This window comes from Cupressus sempervirens, chromosome 7 (genome assembly GCF_028749045.1).
Source record: "Cupressus sempervirens isolate cs-2001-9-10 chromosome 7, ASM2874904v1, whole genome shotgun sequence".
NCBI classification, from domain to species: Eukaryota; Viridiplantae; Streptophyta; class Pinopsida; order Cupressales; family Cupressaceae; genus Cupressus; species Cupressus sempervirens.
The window spans coordinates 660350952-660361619 of record NC_143124.1 but is presented as its reverse complement, the minus strand read 5'-3'; positions in this window follow the sequence as shown (position 1 = coordinate 660361619).

Here is a 10668-nt window from a genome sequence, read left to right as displayed (position 1 = left end):
CAATAACAAAGGTTGTGGAGAGTATAGTCTGTCAGATGCATTTGCTGTCGGGGCACTCCCACTTGATCCACATGCCCATGGACGACCGACATATCACAAAGCTAAGGAGGTTCCACCTCCTCGATACAAACAGTTTGGCCCAACAACCTTTGTATCCTCAAAAATCCCTCTTCATGAGGAGCTCACTCCAGATATCAACAAATGGTTACATAAGGATGCACCTCAAAGAAATCAAGCACGCCTTGATCACTTCAGCCAAAAGTATCCCCAAGAACATAAGCTCATCACTGACAAATGGAACTATCAAGGTGGTGGTCTAGGACCAGAAGAAAGAGGCATGCAGTGCCCCATCGATGCACATAAGTGGGAATCGAAGTCAGGTCTTGGCTTTGGCATACCCACAACTGGGGGCACCAATGAGAACGGTCACGCTTTTTCGAACATTCACCGCAACCTTGTCAAAATTGAAGACATTCCTGAGGAAGTTGAAAAGAGAGCCTACGACGATATCCTAGACCAAATCTCCCTCGGAGACTCTATTCTCCAAGAACTATCCATCCACCTCATTGACCTACCACTCGCCCATCCACAACTCATAGATTGGGACCAACCAAGTGTCATACACATTGATGAGTTCACATCAGAGGAGGCACTTCTAAGATTCATGGGAGCTGAAACTCCTCACAAGAAAACAAAGCCAGATTCTGCCTATATCTACAAGCTAGATCCCAAGGGGTATTTTGGAGAAAATCCCCAACCTAGTTCCGATACACCCAAAACTGGAACTAAGGTGAATCTAGGACTAGCTAAGGCAACGAAGAGAACCCCTCAGCAAGAAAATCCAGAAGAACATGAGGATTCAGCATTGCCTCCTCAAGATAATCAACCAAATGTGTCTTCTATTCTAATTGAGGATACTCGAGAAGTCAACATTGGTTCATCAGAGATCCCCAGACTTGTTCACATTGCTGCATCCCTATCACAAGACCAAGCTGACCTCCTCTTTGAGGTCTTAAGAGAGAACATTGGCCGATTTGCATGGTCATATCAGGACATGCCAGGACTTGATCCAAAGCTTGTATTTCATCATCTTGCAGTTGATCCAAAGATCAAGCCCGTCAGACAAAAGCTTAGAAAAATGCACCCCAAGGTGGCATTATTGGTCAAAGCTGAATTAGAAAGAATGTTAGCTGCTAAGGTTATCCGACCTATCGACTACTCAGAGTGGATCTCCAACATGGTCCCTGTCACTAAACCTTCCGGTGACATCAGAATCTACACTGATTTTAGAGATCTTAACAAAGCTTGTCCAAAAGATGATTTTCCCTTGCCCAACATAGATATGATTGTAGATCTTACAGCTAGACATGAAATTTTGTCCCTCATGGATGGATTTTCTGGGTATAATCAAATCAAGATTGCAGAAGAGGATCAGCATAAGACAACATTCACTACCCCTTGGGGAACCTTTTGCTACAACATGATGCCTTTTGGCCTAAAGAATGTTGGGGCTACCTATCAAAGAGCTATGACAACCATTTTTCATGATCTCATCCATAGCATTTTGGAGGATTATGTGGATGATATCTTGGTCAAGTCTCATACCTTCATGGATCATCTTGCTGACCTGGAGAAAGTCTTTGATAGGTTAGCCAAATATCATCTCATGCTGAATCCCAAGAAATGTGTCTTTGGGGTCACATCTGGAAAGCTTCTAGGTTTCATAGTTTTTAAATGAGGTATAGAGATCGACCCCAAGAAGGTCAAGGCTATCTTAGACATGCCTCCTCCCCAGACACTGCGACAGCTTCACTCTCTTCAAGGAAAGCTCCAATCTGTTCAGCGCTTCATCTCCCAGCTTGCAGATAAGTGTACACCATTTTCACATTTACTGAAGAAGGATGAGAACTTCAAGTGGGATCCTTTATGTCAGCGAAGCTTCGACCATCTCAAGCAGTATCTCATCAATCCCCCTATCTTGGTTCCACCAGTTCCTGGTCGTCCCCTGATTTTGTACATATCAACAACACCTACTGCTCTAGGGGCACTTCTAGCACAGCTTGATGGCTACAACAGAGAAAGAACCATCTACTACATCAGTAGAACCCTAGTTGGTTATGAACTCAATTACACTCCTATGGAAAAAGCTTGTTTGGAAGTTGTTTTCTCAACTCAAAAGCTTCGCCATTACATGCTAAGTCATACCATCCAACTAGTCTCCAAGATTGACCCTCTCAAGTATATGCTCTCTAAAATAGCACTTACAGGCCGTTTGGCCAAATGGGTTATGCTCCTTAGTGAATTTGAAATCCAATATGTGGATAGAAAGGCAATCAAAGGGCAAGCTATAGCAGATCACCTAGTTGATGCACCTCTAATAGATGCTTATCCATTGATCACATAATTTCCAGATGAGCATATCTGTCTAATTGAAGAACAACCCCCATGGAAACTTTATTTTGATGGCTCATACACATCTCATGGATCAGGGGCAGGAATATTTTTGGTCACACCTCAAGGAGATTACATTCCAAAAGCCTTCAAGCTACAATTCCCTAGCACCAACAATATAGCTGAATATGAGGCTCTCATAGCAGGATTAAAGATAGCTGTAGAATGGAACATTGTTGAGCTACAAATCTTTGGTGATTCTCAGCTCATCATCAAGCAAGCCCTAAATGAATATCAAACCAAAGATGAAAAGCTATTACCCTACAAAGAGCTGGTTGATCAGCTAACCCAACATTTTACAAAGCTTCAGTTTACACAAGTGCCTTGAATACAGAACAAAGCAGCAGATGCTATGGCTACTATAGGCTCACTCTTGGAAATTCCCCAAGCAGCTACACAGTATAAGTTTTTAGTGGAGCAGCTCCTCACACCCGCCTATGCGAATGAGGATTCAAATCGTGTTTGTATCTTGGTTGGTCCCCAATCCCCTTGGTACCATGAGATTCACGCTTACCTTAATGATGGTATCATATCCCCTCACCTCACACGTACCCAACGCCAGAACCTCATCCAAAAATCATCCCGCTATATTATCATAGCCAATACCCTATATCGTCGGGGTTATCACGATACTCTCTCTCGATGTTTAGACCAAAATGGGGCTGCGATGGTGTTAAAGGAAGTACACTCTGGACTTTGTGGTGCCCACACGAGTGGTATTGTCCTAGTGCGACAAATCCTTAGAGCAGGCTACTATTGGCCTACCATTGAAGAAGACTCCTGTGACTTTGTCAGAAAGTGTCTCCCATGTCAACAGCATGCAAATCTTGTGCACGCTTCGGCACAAGATCTACAGCCTATTGCACCACCTTGGCCTTTCGCTTGTTGGGGCCTTGATCTAGTTGGAACTATCACACCCCTCTCATTTGATGGACATAAATGGATAATAATAGCTACAGACTATTTCACTAAATGGGTGGAAGCAGTCCCCCTAGTCTCAGCTACAGGAGTTCAGGTCTCCAAGTTCATCTTGTACCACATTGTTTGCCGCTTCGGCATCCCATCCACCATCTTCACCGACCACGGAGGTAACTTTGAAAATCTCAACATGGAAGAATTATGCACTTCCCTCCGCATCCATCACCACTTTTCTAGCCCATATTTCCCACAAGGTAACGGCCAGGCAGAGGCAACTAACAAAACCCTCCTCAAAATTCTAAAGAAAGTTATCAATGATTCTGGCCGTGATTGGCACCTACAAATAAATCCAGCCCTATGGGCCTATTGAACTTCCTTTCGTACATCCACAAGCACAACTCCATACTCCCTAGTCTATGGTGCCGAAGCAGTACTACCTATAGAGGTTGAACTTCCCTCCTTGCACATATCTTTGCAAGGGCAAATATCAGATGAAGAATATAGAGTAGCTCGACTCACCCAGCTAGATCTCTTAGACGAGAAGCGGCAACAAGCCTATGATCATCTCACAGTCTATCAAACTCATCTCAAAAGAAATTTCAACAAGAAGGTGCTTCCACGACACTTTTAGCCAGGTGACATGGTCCTCAAAGAAAACATGAAAGTCCAAGTAGATCGAGAAAAGAAAGGCAAGTTTGAACCTACATGGCTTGGTCCTTATGTTGTCATTGCTTCCTTTGGCTCTGGAGCTTATCAGCTATCTACACTAGAAGGTGAACTCTTGAATGATCCTACTAACATCATTCATCTCAAGAAGTTCTATGCTTGAAGATCCTTGGTATACCAGGCTTTTGAAAAATACAAAAGAAAAAAATAGTAAAGAGAAATAAGCGTCCAATGGTGAAAACTTGGCAATTCAAGCACCTTGGATAGGTACCTTGGTGAAAACCTGGTAATTCAGGTGCCTTGTGTACTAAAAACTAATCCATTATCTATCACTATCCTATCCATCATCCATTTACCCACCATCCCATAAGACACACTTGCTTGTTCCCTTGGTGTTCCAACCAAATATCCAAAATCTGATGAAGCTTGTAAATACCTCCTGTACAGCTTGTAAATCTTGTACCAAAGCTTGTATTATACCTTGTAAATCTTGTACCATACCTTGTCTATCCAAATCTTGTCCAAGGTTTGTACCATATTGCAGCCTATAAATAATCTTGTATCCTAGCTTGTATACTATCACGTGCACACACAAAACCCCATTTTCACTTAATCTTTTCGCAAACCATCTACCTATCCACCTATCACCTATTATAGACATCCCATCTTTCACAAACATTTCCATCTCACAAAAACCAAAACATGAAAAAACTTGTACATTTGTAACATATCTTGGTCCATCAGCTTGTACATCCTCTTTAGCTTAGTACCATTGTATCTATCCAGCGTTCGTGTTAGTTCATCCTTGATCAGCATCTTGCACCCATCACACATCTTGGTTAGCTATTCCAACGCATCCTTTAGCTAGATTTCCTTTTCACCAAAGTGTTATCTTTCCTAGTTCAGCTTGCCAGATGCATCACTCATCCAAATCCACTAGCTTCGGTGCTCTCCGATAGGTCCTTGCAGGATATCGCTTTCCTCATGTCTGATCTTGGTCCGTTAGTACCTTGTCCTACCCATCTCGTTGGCAAATGGCTCTCTTTTAGATTTTCACTTTCTTTTGATTTGGGATCTTCCCTTTTGGGTCTTGAAGTATCTTTTCCAAGCAATCTCCTTGTTCCCTCCTCAAGGTTGCCACGATCTTCCATATCATGGTATGCTGCGAATGGGGCAATTAGAGCGTAAGGTCTTGATCAGGTCTTTCGTTTGTTTTTCTTTTCTGCTTGTGGGTTCTCCAGTGTCGTTTCCACGCTGCTTCCTCTAGGATTCATGTGTGATGCTGGGGCAATCCTTGTGTGTTTGTTTTGAGTTAGTTTGTTAGTCCTTTGGATGGTTGGTGAAAAGGCCTTGATGTTCTTGGTAACCTTGGCAATTAACCAATAGTCCTATAGCAAATCTAGTGCTCAACTACATGGTGGTACTTCTCTTTGAAGTATCCCCCCGCTCAAAAAGCTTCAATGGTTTTCCTTCATCTCCATTATCCCCCATCCATATCTAGCATCCGTCTCTCCTACCCCAGCTGATGCATCAGTATCTCTTTGAATCACTCATCACTCTTAGCTTTAGGGATCCACAATCCTAGTCTTAGAGATCCACCAATCAAATCAATCCACCAAGCCTCATCTTTCGAGATCCACAATCCTAGTCCTAGGGATCTCCGAAACCCATCTTCCGCCAATCTGACTCTTTAAAATCCTATTGCATCCACTTTTTTAATCCCCTCATCCATCTCCCCATCCTGAATTCCTTTTATAGTGCTCCACTCCTTCATCCTCCACCTTCCCTAAAGTCTTAAGCTTGCTTCCTCTTGTGCATCTGATTCTTCTCTTGTGCATCTGATTCTCCTTTATCATTCTCCCATAGTGAGAGTTTGAGCTAATTCAACCCCTTCTCTTTGCCAATCTGAGTCTCCTTTCTTATCTCGGATTCTTGTACTTTTCAAGAAGCCATCGAGCCTTGCTTTCTCTCCTCGCTACCTTCTTGAGAGGGCATCTCACAGTCCATTCTCTCCTCTTCTGCTCTAGCCTTGGGTGTCTTATTTTCTTATCTTTGATGCCATGCCACTTGCAGCATCACATCAAAGAGGGGCAAAATGTAGACACCTAAAAATCTTTAGAAAATAAAGTATTTTTATTTTCTGAAAAAGTCCTGATGACATCATCATTTATTAATTAATTAATTTTTATGCCATTAAATCCTTTTATCTTAATTAAAAATATTTAATTAAGGAATCCCTCCCAAAAATGTTTAAATCTTATTTAAACATTATTTCCTTATTTATTAATTATTTAATTAATAAATTGACCAAAAATCCTAAAATAAATAAAAAATTTATTTTTTGCCCAAAACTTGGCCAATTTCCTTAAGACCACTAACCTCTTCCAAAATCTTCTAATCCTTCTTTAATTTTAATTAAAGGCTAATCCCATCATTTCCTACCCCTAATCCCAACTCAAAATATTTAATTAAGATTAAATATTAATCCTCATGTTTATTAAAAAAAGTTTTAATAAATATCTCCTCAACCCAAACCCTTGAAATAAATAAAACTTTATTTATTTCCTAAAAATCTAATTTATCCTCACCCTAAGAAGTTCTAGACTCTTCTAGAAAGTCTTCATCCTCATCCTAGGAAATTCTAGACTATTCTAGAAAGTCTTTATCCTCATCCAAAGTCTAGACTCTTCTAGAATATGTCTTTAAAACTAATCCTAATCCCTTCCTAACCTTGTCACATTCCCTAAACATGAGTTAAAACTTCCTAACCCAAGCCAAAGATAACAAATATCTCCTCCTTCACCCACCCTCATTAAATGCCATCCACTTGCATATCCCTAAGCTAATCCTAAACCATCCTAATCCATCCTCTAATCATTTGCACAAGCCTAAACAAGCTTAAAACCTTCCTAATCAAGTCCAAGTCGAAATTGCTCTCATCACCCTCAAAATATCTCAACCATAAAACTTTATGAAGTCCACTAGGTCATAAATGACTCTTACAAGCCCTTTTATTGCTCTTACAAGTCATTATGAGGGTCTTTATGAAGATTTTATCCCTTGAGCCTCCTTTGTTGACTCATCCTTCTCCTTTCCTCCATCCTCTCACCATGTGACATGTGTCACTCCTTGATTGGCTATAAGGAAGCACAATCCATGTGCTCTCCTCTCATGCAATCTGAGCCCTCCATAAGCTTTTTTCCATCCTTGCATCTTAGCCCTCAATCCCTCAAGCCTCTTTCCTATAAATTGGATCCTTCCCCTTTGTAAAATAACACAATCCATGAAGTAAAGTTATAATGCTATTTTGAGAGCCAAATCCATACTAAAGCCATCTATCCACACCAAAAATCCACAATCATCCATTGAAGCCTTTGGAAGCATATTGAGCATACATCCTATCCATTTAGATAAAGCTACTCAACAAGAGAGCTTCTTATTGAGAGAGTCCATTAATGGCTCATATTCTCAATTGAGAGCTCATCTTAGTCTATCTTGAAGTTTATGAATTTTTTTTAGTTTGTAGAAGCTTTATTTAAATTTGGTTTCTATTAGCATACTAACATTGCTCATATACACCAGCAATTCATTAGGAAGATATGGCCCTCGTACTGGGACTGTTTTATTCTAGGATAGATATTTCTCCATTTTCCATAACCAAGAGTTCTTTACGCTTAAACTTCAAAAAAATAATATATCAAAGCATGGAATGAATTAAAGATATTATTGCAGTCTTCCCTTAGTAGAATCTTATTTTTATGCATTAGTTTTATATGATTTATTAACTAATCTAATTTAATTAAAATTAGTTAATAGAAGAAGAAGTATAATTAATCTATTTATCAACCAACATAGGAGGTATTTAGTTGAGATATTAATATTGGAGATTTATTATAATTTTTTTATTAGTAAAGTAATAATTTGAATATTGATGAAATGATACATAGTTGACTCTTAATGAACGAAACTATTATTAGTTGATAATCATGTAGTTATTGACATAGCTACTAGTTAATTTAATCGTAGAATTAATTATATTTAATTGATAATAGAGTTTTAATTGTTTTATCAAGGAAATATTAGTATTCATTAAAAGAATGACAAATGTGGTCATTATAGATTTATTAATAAGATTCTCCATATAGCTTATTATTAAATATTAACAAGTTATTATTATTGAACTATGAATGTGAACATTTGTGTACTAGATTATAGTTGACTTTTAACTTACAAAATTATAGTTAGTTATTAGTCAACTGATATTAATTGGAACGTTGCCATGGATATGCAATTATTAATTAAATTAATTAGAGTTAATTAGATTTAATTAATAATTAAGTTATGTAATAAAGTTTTAATTCATATGCTAATATTGATTCCTCTAGCAAAGTTGTGAAGTATGTATATCGAAGTTGACAAGTCGTACTCTCATGACTTGAATAATGACCTTAGATATTCTAATAGTGAGACTTAGTAATATTTAATTGATAACTATTAGAATGTTAATAGGTCATGGATGGTGTACCTATGTTAATTGATTGATTAAATTGATCATTTTGATAAAGTTATAATCTTCTTATTCGAAGACTGGTAATTGGCTCTCTTATAATTTAGACGAATAATGATCCTTTGATTATGTTGAGAAGTTGAAGTAACACTAAAGAAGAGTTAATCAATTAGAATATGGTTCTTAGTTAAATTAAGAGAACAATTTAATTAAAGGTCAATGATGATCAATTTAATGAGTAAGTATTTACCCTTAAGTTATTCTTAGAATATTATTTTAATGATGGAAGGATAATGCTATCGGGGAACAAATGGGATGATGTGTAGGTCAAATGGTAAATCTTATACACTTGAAGTATTCTTGCAAACAAAAAACTAGAAACCCCTACACTTAACTCATCTATGTGATTTTAGTAAACCAAAACATGTGTTTGCATTGTGTTTTCTATATGCTTCTTATTTTGGGTTTTGGGTTGACTAGTGTTGACCAGTCCTAGGTTGTGACCAGAGGCTCGGGGGTTATGAGATGTGATGGCATGTTGATCTTATTTGGTATCAATCTTTATAAACCCAACCATGGTATGTGATGGAATGCTCTATGAAATATTTGTATTTACTGATTGTTATCGTTCATCAGTCTTCATGTGTGAAGCTGAGATGTATGTGTATGAGACACCTGAGCTAATCATTTTTGAGTCATCGATCAGTTATCCTTGGATTGCTTTCTAGTCACCATAATGGGACTAAAGTGTTGATTTATTTCTTGATGATGTCATATTGTGACATGTTTGACTCAACCATTTTGGAGTCTTCAATCAATATGATTTTGAGATATTCTTGGTTGCTTGTTGAGAACCAATGGATATTGTGATTTATTTTGAGATATATTTTGGTTATTGAGAACCAATGATTATTATGATTATCAGTGATGCCTTGAGTTGCCAATAGAGAACTATTTGGTCATAATTTTCTATGGATGCTTTTTAGATGCTCATGGAGATTTGATGATTCTTATCATATAGATTTGATGATTCTTATTGTGGATATTTGATGCTTTTATCATGGTTATTTGATGATTCTTTTTATGGATTATCTTTTGGATTTTCTTTCCAATCTCTTGTATAGGACTGGGGTGATTTTATGATTTCATGAGCTTAGGGTAGGTAATCTACTTGTAGTGTTGAAAAGTGGCTTGCAATGGGGGTCGGGGCCTTAAGTGGCTGCCAAGGTAACTCATTGTAAGTTTGGTTAATAAGTGATAACATTTAAACACTAAATGGGGATTAAATGAACCTAAAAAGATAATTTTTTTGATGTTCTCACCCATGCCTTGAGTTCTTGTACATACTAAGATGGGATTAGAGAGAATGCATGGTTGCAACCTTGCATTCCATAGTATGCCTCGTCAGTATGAGAGGATACTAGTGGCCACATGAGATTAGTATGGACCCATGGAGTTTAGCTAACTACCAGGGTAACTTGTACATGATAAATGAGATGACACTTTCCCACTTGCATAGTAGGTTTCCTACATGTCTTTGTGTGCCTCTGGGAAGTAGATGTTAGTTTTGTGTGATGGAACCTTTGAGTTAGTATACTTTTCAGATTCCTAGACTTAGAGAGTATCTTTGCTATGTGATTTTTGATAGCCTATTTTGGACTTAAGATTATCTCCTCAGCATAGTGGGAGTGAACCACTTAGGTTCCATACGGTCGGGTGGTAGTGTATTTCCACTCTTATCATTTGAGATCCATCTGAGACACCGTGGCTAGAGTATTCTTGGTTGGTATTTATCTTCATTATGTTCTTGGATCATTATGATAGATGATATACCTTGTGATGGATGTATTGATCTGGTATGTATCCTTTCATTGTTGATTAGCATATGTTAGATGATGTTATCTTATGCTTTTATCTACATGTTAGATTACTTTCTACATATGATGTAGTATGTTTTAGGATCGACATTCCTACTATATTAATACCGATGATCTCTTCGATGCTTTGGAATGTTACGCACAGAGGGATGGCTAGGATCCATGATGGTCTAATGATGCTATTTATAGTTGGGAGGAACCGTGGACTTCATTATTTATGTTTGTGATATATGGTTATCTTTTATGATG